Raw genomic sequence first — 12,243 nt, 5'->3', positions numbered from 1 at the left:
ACATGTGTGACTTGCTGATATTGGCATAGATTTTCTTGTGGTCAGTTAATCTGGGAAAATGACCAACCTCTAATAATAAAGCAGGTGTTTGGCTTCTTAAAATGTCTTGATAGTTTCAAAGAACTTTAAAACTTGCTCTTTTTAATGGTCATTTGCATCCTACTTACTTATTTTAATGTCTTGTCTTAGAAGTTTTTGGATGGTAATGAAGAAAGTCCTGCACAAAGTCAGGCCTCTGGATTCCAATCCAAGATGTGTCACTCCTGAAAATGCTTTAACCTTTGGGTTTCAGTTTCCTTATCTCTAGCAAAATGACTGGATCAAATGATCCCTCAAGAACTTCCCATCTCATTGTTTTCTATGACTTCAATAGGTAGAGATTTGGCTATGCTCTTCTAACCAATCTAGCTGCTCAGTTCAGGAACTAAAAAAAAAAAAAAAGCAATGAATTTCCTGTCAATTACAGGGTTGGCGTACTATGAATACATTAAATAATACATGTATTTTTCTCTCTTCCATTGATTGTTACAGGTATATGTGACTTTTTCTCTTTATGACAGTAATTCCTAGATTTTTGTTGGTTCTAGATTTAAAAAAAAAAAAAAAACGTTACCCTATATTTTAAATTAGATTAGGATAAATTCAAAGATATTTCTACCAAAAATGTTGCTATACCACTGTTTTGATTTGGATCTTAAATGTCCCCTGAAGACTCATATACTAAAGTCTTAATTGCCAGTCTGGGACACTTTTGGGAGGTGGTGGAAGTGAGGCATAGAGGAAGAAAATTGGGTCATTGGGGGTGCATCTTAAAGGAGATTTTGGAACCTTGGCCCCTTTCTCTCTTTTTGTTTCTTTACCATCATGAAGTGAGTAGCTTCCTCCACCACCTGCTTCCACCATGTTGTTCTGCCTTGCCCCAGGCCCAGAGGCAATAAGGCTAAGTGACCATGGACTGGAACCTCTAAAACTGTGTGCCAAAATAAATCTTTGCTCCTTTAAGTTCATTATTTCAGGTATTTTGTTACAGCAAAAGCTGACTAATGCAAACCACCATGCCCAACACCATCTTCATCTTTGACCTGTCTACTTGCCAGAACCTCCTAAAAGCCTCACTTGCTACCTTTAATATGATCTACAGTCCCTCTTTGTCTTCAAAAAATAAAGTGATCCTATCAGAACTGCCAGTCTTTTCCCTTAAAATGATCATCCAAACTCTAGAGCGACATACCCAAGACCTTCACTATCAGTCCACAGTCACTGTTAGTGATTCTTCTATAGCCTTATTGAAAACCTGTGCTACTCTTCTCTAACCCCATTCTGTCCTTCCACATGCCAGCAACTCTTCCCATCAAGGCCTACCCAACTCCCCCATGGTTCCAAACTCCTCGACATTTAGTGCCTTTTCTTTGTCTTCCTATAAATTTTTTTAATGCCTATTATCTGTTAACCCTGTTAACTAACCCTATAGACTACTAAAGTCTTTAAAATCCAAAAAAATCCTCAACTCCTGAGATCCAGAATGGTGCCCAGTGCTTAATAAGTTCAATTAATAATTTCTGAATGAATAATAAAATAAATAACTACTGAAGAAAACTTGGAATGATTGCAGAAGTCGGGGTATGAATGACAATTTTTTTTCATCTTTAAACTGTTCTGAAATACACTTTTTGAATACAGTTTTCCTTCTCACCATGAAGTTGGGAAAATGAAACTTCTATAAAGTATATAGGTGTATTTCACCCTCTAGATTGGACCCTCTAGAGGCTCCAATCTCTTACCCAAAACCTATTTTCAGAGCTCCAGGGTTAGGAAAACCTGGCACTTAAAAAATTATTTGGTAACATAACTTGCATGCTTTTAAGAATATTGCCATTCCTTTTACTGTCCTGTTTCTCCCTTTGAAATGTATGCTATTGAAATGTTGTTTCTGTAGTGTTTTACATTTCAGAAAACAGAGGCTCATATCTTGTCTCATTTGAATTCCAGGACAAATTAAATCACAGTAGAGAAACAATACAAATAATGGGACAGTTCTTTAGTTTACAATGTTATTGTAGAATGTTTAAGGTAATAAGACAGATTTTTTACAGGGTTACACGCTGCCTTAAAAATAAGGGATGTGGAGTTTCAATGAAAACCACCAGTAATGTAATTTATCCTAAGTCAGGATTTGAAATATTCCTACCTTCAAGGTGTGTGTGTGTATGGAGGACAGGTGAGGCTGACAAAGGAGGAGGCAAAGGACACTGGTCTACTAGATATTCAGATACACAGGTATACTAGATATTCAGACTATAGTATTTTAGAAATAAACATAATCTGTACTCCTATAATGTCTTCTTTTTCTTCACCCCCAAATACCAAAATGAGCAAAACCTCCATCATATTTCAAATCATTTTTTTTTTTACCCACTCTCTAGCTTCTTTCTTTGGATTATATCCAAAATGCCATCACAGAAAGCTTCTGCCTTGATGATTTTTAAGTGCAAAGTACCCTTGAGTGGGGTAACATTTCAATTGATCAGCAGTCGTCTTTTACTTTAGTGTGAATGGATGGCCTGAAGGGGATACTGAACCTGTATGGGGACCCGTCGGGGGGCGCTGAGCACGGTGTGAGGGCACCACACACAGATGAAAAGAGATGCCACCCAGGGGAAAGCTGGGACAGAGAATGGAAAACAGGAGGCTCCGATGACATGACCTTCACCCTTCACAGCTTTGCTTTTGGACACCCCTGCCTCGAATCCCTAGAGCAGGGGTCACCACAAACTGAACAGGCATGGAGGGAGTTGAAGTCAGCAAAGACTTCTTTATCTCCACAGAGGAGAGTGGCTTTTGTCTTATTGAACGAAAAGGACCCTGGGAGGGGGCATGAGGGCTCTGCTGGAACCATGTACCCTAAAGACAGCTCAGAGAGCAAAACTGAAGCTGAAAACTGTGACCACCTGTGTCTCTTTCACCTTGCCCCTCTCTGCTATTGACTGCTGCTGTGTCCGTGGCAAAGAAAGGAGACTGCAGAGCAGTCAGAAAAATCAGAGGACACCACTTCAACAATTATCCAAAAATAGGACAGAGACACCTATCTGCCTGCACTTGGACGCTTTAGGTCACTCAGCTTGGCTGCACGGCTGGAGAAGTCATTTTGCCATTATAGGAAAAGGTAGGGGTGGGGAATGATGAGAGAAAGGAAGAGACATGACTCAGAGTGGGAAACAGCACGTAGCCAAGGGCAAATACTTCTCTCAGACATAAATGGATCAGGAAGAGAAGAGAGCAACAGGTCATCTTTGGAGCATTCTTTTCTTTCCCTGCCTCCCAGCCACTTGTCACTGAGCACCGACCAGTAACAAAAGGGGAGAGAAGGGCAGAAAGCAGGTCCTGCTTCTCTGACTGAATGGCACATCAGTTCCAGCCAACTGCTGTCTCCGTTAACTGGGACAGTGAAACAAGGAGTCATTTGGAAAGTTGCAGGAATGCGCATGCCATTTCTCAGGGAGGCAAATGGCAAAGATTAGCACACTTCCGTTACTGAGGAGGAAACTGATTGTGATCTTTGTGGATCATACAGCCGGACGAATTCTGATCTCAGTACCAACAAAAAGGGAGCAGGGGCATTTGGGGAGCACTGCTGACCTGCTGGGCACTTATTTAATCTGCATGGCAACCCTACACTGGGGAGTTTTACATCCCCACTTCTTAGACAATAAAACCGATGCCCTGGAATTGACCATGTTGCCCAAGGTCACACTGGGAGATAGGATTTGAGCAAAGACAATCTGTCACCAGAGTCCATAGGCTTAGTCACTGTGGGGGTCATTTTCTACTTTCCCTAGAAAGTGTGCCCAACTTGTTCTCCCTTCCAGGTCAAATCTTTTTTCTCATTATCACTCAGTCACATCCACTTTCCTGTATCTGAGAAGCATCTTGTTTTTAGTCTCCCATCAGTGAAACCAATTCCATGACTCAAGAAGTAACATCTCCCCCAAGCTGGCATCTGGGCTCCCTGGACTCTCCTCACTCGGCATTTCTAGTCCCTGAGTCCCTGCCCTAGCTTTCCAGGCACATCCTCTCTTTCCCTTTACCATCTCAGTTCTACACCTTACATACATTGCATTTAATGTCAGAAAAATATTTTCCAAATGCTAATATTCCCATATTTTATGAATTTCATAAAATTTCACTATCATCACATATTAGTCTCTAATATGTCACAAGGACAATGATTTTTCTCCTCATTACTAGACACTTGGATACAGAAAATGTTAATAATTACACGAATGCTTTCTGTTTAGCATTCCGTTTAGACTAAACATATCTCTTTCAAGATAGAACCTATATTTTGTGTCTTTCTTCCTCTGGTTAGAAAGGTCTTTTCAATCTGTATATCCTTTAATGTTTTCCAATCCTGTCAGTTATGTTACCTTGGAAATCCCCAGGAAAGTCATTCATGAATTGTTTTTTCTCACTGTAGAATAATTCAACTATGATAGCACTTCAAAAGCAGAGCTGGATTGCCGTACACAAGCATATTAGTGGCTTAGTTGTGTATTGTCACTGCTTTTCTTTAAAATTTTTTGGTAGCTGTAGATGAACAATATGCCTTTATTTTATATGTTTATTTTTAGCAGTGCTGAGGATCGAATCTAGTGTCTCACACATGCTAGGCAAGTGCTCTGCAACTGAGCTGCAGTCCCAGCTCCAATCACACTGCTTTTCAACAGGTGTGTACAATTTAGAATTGCAACAGCAATGTATGTATGATAGTTTCTCTACATATCATTGATATTGGTATGTATAAGTGTACATCAGTAAGATTTAATATATATGTAATTTTTATTAAGGTATTAGGTATTATAGTATCCCTTTTACATATATAAAAGTTTAATGAACATTTTTCTATAGTATAATGAATATTGTAATTTCCATAATTATCTCTTACTCTAATTTAATCACATATAATACAGTAATGCTGTGCTTTGCAATAATGATTATGCTGGACTTCTATTATTATGGTTTGGATGTGAGGTGTCCCCCAAGAGTTCATGTATGAGACAATGCAAGAAGGTTCAGAGGAGAAATGATTGGGTTGTGAGAGTTTTAACCCAATCCGTGATTTAATCCCCTGATAGTGATTAACTGAGTGGTAACTGAAATTGTAGGGTGTGGCTGGAGGAGGTGGGAATGGCATGGCTTTGTGTATATATTTGAATCTGGCAAGTGGACTCTTTTTCTGCTTCTGATCATCAGGTGAGTCATTTCTCTTTGCCACACTCTTCCACCATATTGTTCCTTTCTCACTTGGAGCCTGAGGAATGGAGCCGGCCTTCTATGGACCAAGACCTCTGAAACCGTGAGCCCTCAGATAAACCTTTCCTCCTAAAATTGTTCTGGTTGGGTCCTTTAGTGCAGCAGTGAAAAAGCTCACTAAAACACTTATTGAATAAGAATAGTCGTTGGTCAGCAGTTAGTAGTGATAGGCTCCAATTGAAATCTTGGTCAAACGCAGAAACCACACCAAGAGGTTAACCTGTAGGAATATTGATGGTCACTATCAAGGCCTAGTTCTAATATAAACGACCATGTTTAGTGTTACCTGTGGGAACACTACCAGGCCAGCTCCTTTGTTCCAGAAGTGGGAAAATGGGAGGTAGGAGCGAACCCAGATGGGAGTTACACCGAGGATTAAAACAAGCTAAAGGACACAGCCAATACTTTTTCAATACCTGTTTAACATAGATTTTGCTCCATGTCCTACCCAAAACCATATATAAGCCCCTAAGCTAGCACACCAAAGTGGGTTTTCCTGCTATGTGGTCCCCTGCGGCACATCAGGAGTTCTACCTTCTCTCACTTAAATAAATACTACTCTGTTTGTTCTTCCTTTCTGTAATTGTCCATAGATTTTCTTTTCAAACTTGTGAAATAAAAACCCAGAAAGAAATAGGCACTGAGTTACTGGGGTTTGCTGCAACATCAAGAACTGCAACCTACTGCTTGATAGTAGCAGAAAAAGACAAGTTTTATGGGCTGTGACACTTGGGGCTGATGCTTGGTAGCTATCTCCTGGTGTGTGTAGCCGTTAACACTAAAGCTACTATTTCAGCTGCAAAGATCTGCCGCTAGCCCAAACTCCATCCATCAACAGAAGCGGAGAAGCCCACCTCATCTCAAAACTCCGGTTTCACTATCATAGAGCAAGATTATATTTCCCAGTACTGTCAATGACTAACGCAGATTCATGCACTCTTCTCTTCCTTTTCTCTTTCTCCTCATCCCCTTTCTCACCCAGTCCTACAAATGGAATATTTTGGATGACTTTGAAGGATGAGGGTTTATAATATTGTGCTACCAGACAAAGAAAAACTAATTGGAGCACACAATATGATCTTTTTTTAAATATTGTTTTAGTAGCCAATGGACCTTTATTATATTTATTTATTTATCTGTGGTGCTGAGAATTGAACCCAGTGCCTCAGGCATGCCAGGCAAGCACTGTACCAGTGTGCCACAACCCCAGCCCCACAATATGATCTTGATTTCTTTAGAACTTTGTCTTAAACTATCTAACAAAGGTTAATATTTTTTTTTCTAATTCAAGTTTGTAGGCTACCACACTCCAAAATAAAGAAATCACAATATGAATGTATCTATGATAGCAAATAATTTTTACCCACATATTTTCTCACAAAGTGATAGCAGTAAACCAGACAATATCAAAGAAGAGAATGTTTAATGTGGGAAATCGTGACACCAGAATACATGAAAAGATGCATAAGCTGCAACCAACGCTTTCTCTCCAGTTTGACACCAGCATTTTGGGCAACAGGAACAGCACATATTAGGGTTAGATATCACATGGGCCCTGCAGGGGACAGAACGGGATGGGGTGTTGGAAGGGGGCAGAAGCTAAGCACTGATGATAAAACCAGAGAATCCATTATCATCTAGAGAAACACATATGCAATCAATTGAATCACTCATACAATAGAATGTGTAAATCATACAAATTCTATTTAGACAAGAAAAAGATCCTATGATTACAAAGATTTGAAAATAAAATCCCTGAAAAAGTGAGAGTTGTTGGCATTATTTGTTCTAGAGGTTCCTGAAGGGTAACATGAAACATGAAAAAGTGCAAAGAATGGTTTATATTAAAACTATTTTTCCTCACTAAAGGTAGAGAAAACCTATTAGAGTAGGCACATGTGAGCGCATGCACACACACACACACACACAGTGAATGTAAGCATATTCAAATAAGAGGAAAAAGCAAAAATAAGTTTGTAAAATAATTTTCCTGGAAGAACTTTGGCAATGGCCAGCATTAATCTACCTGGGACAGGTACGATGCAGCCCATGCTCCATGCTACACAATGAACTGGGGATTGATTCAGAGATTTCCGTGAAGAAATGTTCAGAATTGAAAAGGAAAATCTCCCAGCTCTCAAGTCTGCAATGATGTTCACAAAGCATGAGACTCTCTAAGGTACAGAATGAGTTTGGGCTACTTTGAAGAGTCTGTAAGAAATTACTTTGTCTATTTAAAAAATTAGTTGACTGATGCTTCCTAAACTCTTTGGATCACCAATACCTTTTAAGTATGGCTAATGGGAATATTCAACATAGTTCAGACCCTCTTGTTAAAAAAAAAAAAAAAAAAAAAGTCATCTTGGCCACTACCCAGTCTGTAATTCCTGATTTCACATTCCAAGAAGACTTCAGTTTATAGAAATGGAAAGAACTGCCAGTTCCCTGCAAGCAACTTGGCCAACTTATCCTGTAGGGTTCTCCCCCGTAAATGATGCTTCCTTCAATTTGCTTACAAATACTTTAATAGTAGGTTATTTCCTTTTGTTGAGTGGGATTCCCTGTAAGTCATCCAGGCTGCAGTTATTGTCCTTCCCATAATTTAAAGGCCCTTTTGTGCATGTTTTTGTGAGTTTTTTCCCTTCATTCATGGTTCTTATATAGGAGAGTGGTGTTTGCTGCCATAACTTCTGCCTTTTTAAACCCCTTCAAGTTTAATGTTTTCAAGTTTCCCCTACATCACTTCTTCTCAAAGATAGCATGCATATGAATTACCTTGGGTTCTTGCTAAAAGGTCAAGTTGGAATCAGTAAATCTGGGATTGTTTCTGAGCGTATGTATTTCTAACAATTTCCTAGGTGATGCCCAGGCTGCAAGTCCCTGGGCTGCCCTTTGAGGCTATAGCAGGGCCCTAATAAGTAGCTTAAGTCAGATGTGGAAGGAGAGAAGATGAGAGAGAACAGAAGAGTTTTCACTTGTTTGAGTGACCTTATAAAAAATTTTTTCAGGCTGTTCAAAAATTCCAATTCCTTACACTGGCTTTAAAACACATCCACATTCCCTCTGTTGTGAGCAGAGCTGATTACAGGTAAAACCAGTAGTGCAGAATTAAACCCCAGCCTCCAGGATGAACAAAAGCTGACATTGCAAAGGCATATTTTTTCTGAAATTAAATATAAACTTATATGTAAGAAAGTAAAGTTCTCTGGAAAGGTCAGACCACTAAATGGCCAATAGGAAGAAATATGTGTGTGGGTATACACACTTATATATACTTATATTTTTTAAAGAGTGAAATTCTTTGTGATTAAGCATCATTACTGAAGAAAAAGTAGTATAGAGATAAATTTCCCCTAGGTAAAATCAACTCCTGGTAAATCGTTTATTTACTAGGGAAAAGACCGAAAGGAAAGAGAATTTCCTTTGTTAAATAATGGAGCTCTGACTTCAAGCCAGATGGGTTACAAAACAAAGGGCTTTTGTAGAGGACTCCTCCCAAATATTTACATTAGCTTAAGAAAAATATAGAAGTATATATAATGTCTCCCTACAATTTTGTGGTAGTGTTCAGGAACTCATGTTGTTTTTATTCTTTATCATTTATTATGATCAAAATGGAATTTTTAAACTCAATCATTTATTGTAGAATGTGTGGTTTTCTAGCATGTTATTAAGAAGCTCTGTTAATATACTATAAAATGAGTAGATCTCAGATACAAATTTAATTATACTGTGTTATGTTATATTACATTTCATTATATCATATATTACATTATGTTTTGTTCTCCTGTTAGGTTGGAGAGCCATAGTTTGGATAACATTTATGGGGTATCCATATATTCAAAGGGTTGTCATATTTATATTGCTTAAATAGGAATAAATGTAGTTGCTATTACATATATAAATATTCTACATTTCTCAACCAGATGTAATGTACTAATTTGCTACACCTCTTACTCCCAATTTTTCTGAAAAATTGCCATGCCCAGGCTTACTTATAGTAAATATTTTCAATCTTGAGTTGCATGAAACTGTTTTATTTTTATTATTGATATAAATCTACTCAGATGAAAGAGTCAAATATTTATTTTCCTCTCCTTTCATGCTTTCCAAATACATTGCCCTTTGATTACATTAGTATTTGACTCTAAGTTTGGACTAACACTTTCTATCTTAAAGAGTAGTAGAACTCTTTGGGAAGGGCTATTACACTCCAGTTATTAAAATAGATTAAATCGAGAACACAATCTCATGGCAGCTTGTTTGATTTCTTATATGTCATCATGAGGAGATCATGAATCTAGAATTTTGCATGGAGTTCAAGCACAAATAAAAGAATTCAATTTGGGTTGCTTATCATTTAGCATTTTTTAGGTATTTAGATTTTCTTTCATGTTGATAAGTTGGATTGCCTCTATGATTTCATCTTAAATGAAATTTGTGAAAGAAAATATTATCTCAAAGAATAAAAACTTGCAGATTAAAAAAGCAAAGCTGAAAATCTTGAGATGCCTACTTTTAGAAAAATATTTGCTAGATTTTCAAAGATAGTACAAGTTTCATCAATCATTGTTCTAATTCCAGAATAGCAACAATGACACTTCATAGCACCTGTACCAATGGAAGTGGTGCAGGAAGTTTCTGCCACTGGGTGTTTGTTTCTTGGCTCGAGTTTCAGTCAGTGTCCCCACAGAGACTAATTTCAAATGTGAAGAAGTAGCAGGCAGACTCGAGCATTTTCTCTGGCACCACTCAGTTTTGTCCCGGGATATGCACCTGTGCTCTGTCAATTAACCTTTGAAAGGCAGGGAGGAGAAAAATATTTTTTTAATAATTTTATTTATTGATATGTGATGCTGACCATCAAACCCAGTGCCTCATACTGGGTGCTAGGCAAGCATTCTACCACTGAGCCACAAAAAGCAGTGAGCTCCTCCAGCCAAAGTCAGTCAAGCTTCAGTCCACTCAAGCCAAAGGTCTGAGAGAATAAATGATGTTATTTTTTTTAAAGCTACTGAGTTTTGTAGTAGTCTATTTACTCAGTATTACCATAGCAATAATTGATGGATATACACTAAAATTTAGTTTTCTATATGTGTTAAATATATGATAACAAAAACCACACTAGTTCATTTCAACTTTCATTTTCAATTAGCTGTTGTGATATCATGTAGGCAGGACCATGAGGCCACATCTGGACTAACAGCCTTGTGATCAATGTCACATACCTCCACCAATTTCCACAAAAAAAGAATTTCACTTTCTACATAGGATTTGCTACTCAAAAGTTTTCTAAAGAATTGACTTTATTTCAATCATAGGAAATACTCAGACAGATCAATTTGGAAATATAAAGCAAAATATTTATAAGAAAATTATAAACTAAGATAGGGAAAGCTAGAAGATGAACATCTTATTCCATTATCAGCATTGTGAGTTAATAGGAAGGATAAAAAGCCTTAATGTGATACTATCAAAGAAGTAAATATTGGTAGAAGTTCTAAAATTATTTAGTTGGAATTTGAGTTCAAGGGTTGGCTATAATTCAGAAACACTACATAGATCCTAGAGACATTACTGGCAAAATCTGGGCAGGATTTGGTTAGAAGGAAACTATGAAAGGGTCCTACTTTTGAAATTTATGCTGATGTCCTTTTCTGATTGTCCCTGAGCTTTCCCCTGCCCCATCTACCCTTGCACATAGGGGAAGGATTATTATAGCTGAAAAGGCTCCTCTCCATTCCAAAAGCCTTGGTCCTGGAAATTGAGGGCACATATGGTGGGTGATATAAGAACAAGGCTGCCTACTGAAGGGTAATGAACACAGGAAAAAAGCAAAGCAATATTGGACAAGTGTGTGCCTGTAAGCATGGTTCCAGATAATTTAGGAGGCTCAGAGAGTGAAGATACTAATGCTTCAGTTTTAGGCAGCTTCTGGATGCTGTGACTGAAAGACCTGTCAAGAAAAATTAGAGAAGTTTGGGGCTTAGTCTATAGACTGCTGGCTCCATTCTTTGGGGCCAGAGGTGAGGCAGAACATCACAGCAGAAGAGTTGGCAGAGGAACGTGACTCAGGACATGGAGCCAGGAAGCAGAGGGAGAGACCTCCCTCACCAAGGACAAAATATATACCGCAAACCCAAAGCCCCAGTGATCCACCTCCTCCAGTCCCACCATACCTGCCTACAGTTACCACCCAGTTAACCCTATCAGTGGATTAATGCAACTGATTAGGTTAAGGCTCTCACAACCCAATCATTTCACCTCTAAGCTTTTTTGCATTGTCTCACACATAATCTTTTGGGGGATATCTCATATGTAAGCCATAACCACATCATGTTTCTGGGTAGGCCCCACTCAAGTAGCAACACCCTAGAGTTTCTCTGTACCATGGCAGTTCTTGGGGAGTAACTGCTCTCTCTATCACATTTGCCATGGGAGGCTCCATGATATTGCATCAGATCTGCCCACCCAGGTTTATCAGATTTCCGCAGAGCCCCAAGCAAGGGACAAGACCAAGAAAGCATCTCTGGTCCTGTGTTAGTCTGCTTTTCATCACTGTTACAAACACCTGGGATAATCAACTTATAAAGAGAAAAGGTTTAGTTTGGCTCACTAATTTGGAGGTTTCCATCCCTGATTAGTTGGCCCCATTGCTTCTGGACCTGTGGTAAAGCAGCACATTATGGTGAGAGAGCTTGACAGAGCAAAACTACTTGCCTCATGACCAAGGGATAAAAGAGAGAGACAGACAGACAGACAGACAGAGTGGGATAGCACAATTCCCTTCAAGGACATGACCCCAAAGACCTAAAAGCCTCCCACTAGTCTCCACCTCTTAAAGTTTCTACCACCTCCCAAGAGCACCACACTGGGGACTAAGCCTTTAGCACATGGGTCTCTGTAGGACAATCTAGTTCCAAACTATAGTAG

The 12,243-nt window shown here is 38.7% G+C and overlaps 1 long non-coding RNA gene across 1 annotated transcript in view; it reads right to left on the bottom strand.

Annotated features, from left to right (window-relative positions):
* LOC124990335 (uncharacterized) overlaps nt 1-12,243 on the bottom strand; it is a 59,092-nt gene that overhangs the window by 19,910 nt on the left and 26,939 nt on the right. The window lies entirely within an intron of this gene.

This window comes from Sciurus carolinensis, chromosome 8, assembly GCF_902686445.1.
Source record: "Sciurus carolinensis chromosome 8, mSciCar1.2, whole genome shotgun sequence".
Taxonomy (NCBI): domain Eukaryota; kingdom Metazoa; phylum Chordata; class Mammalia; order Rodentia; family Sciuridae; genus Sciurus; species Sciurus carolinensis.
This window is presented reverse-complemented; position numbering and strand designations above follow the sequence as displayed.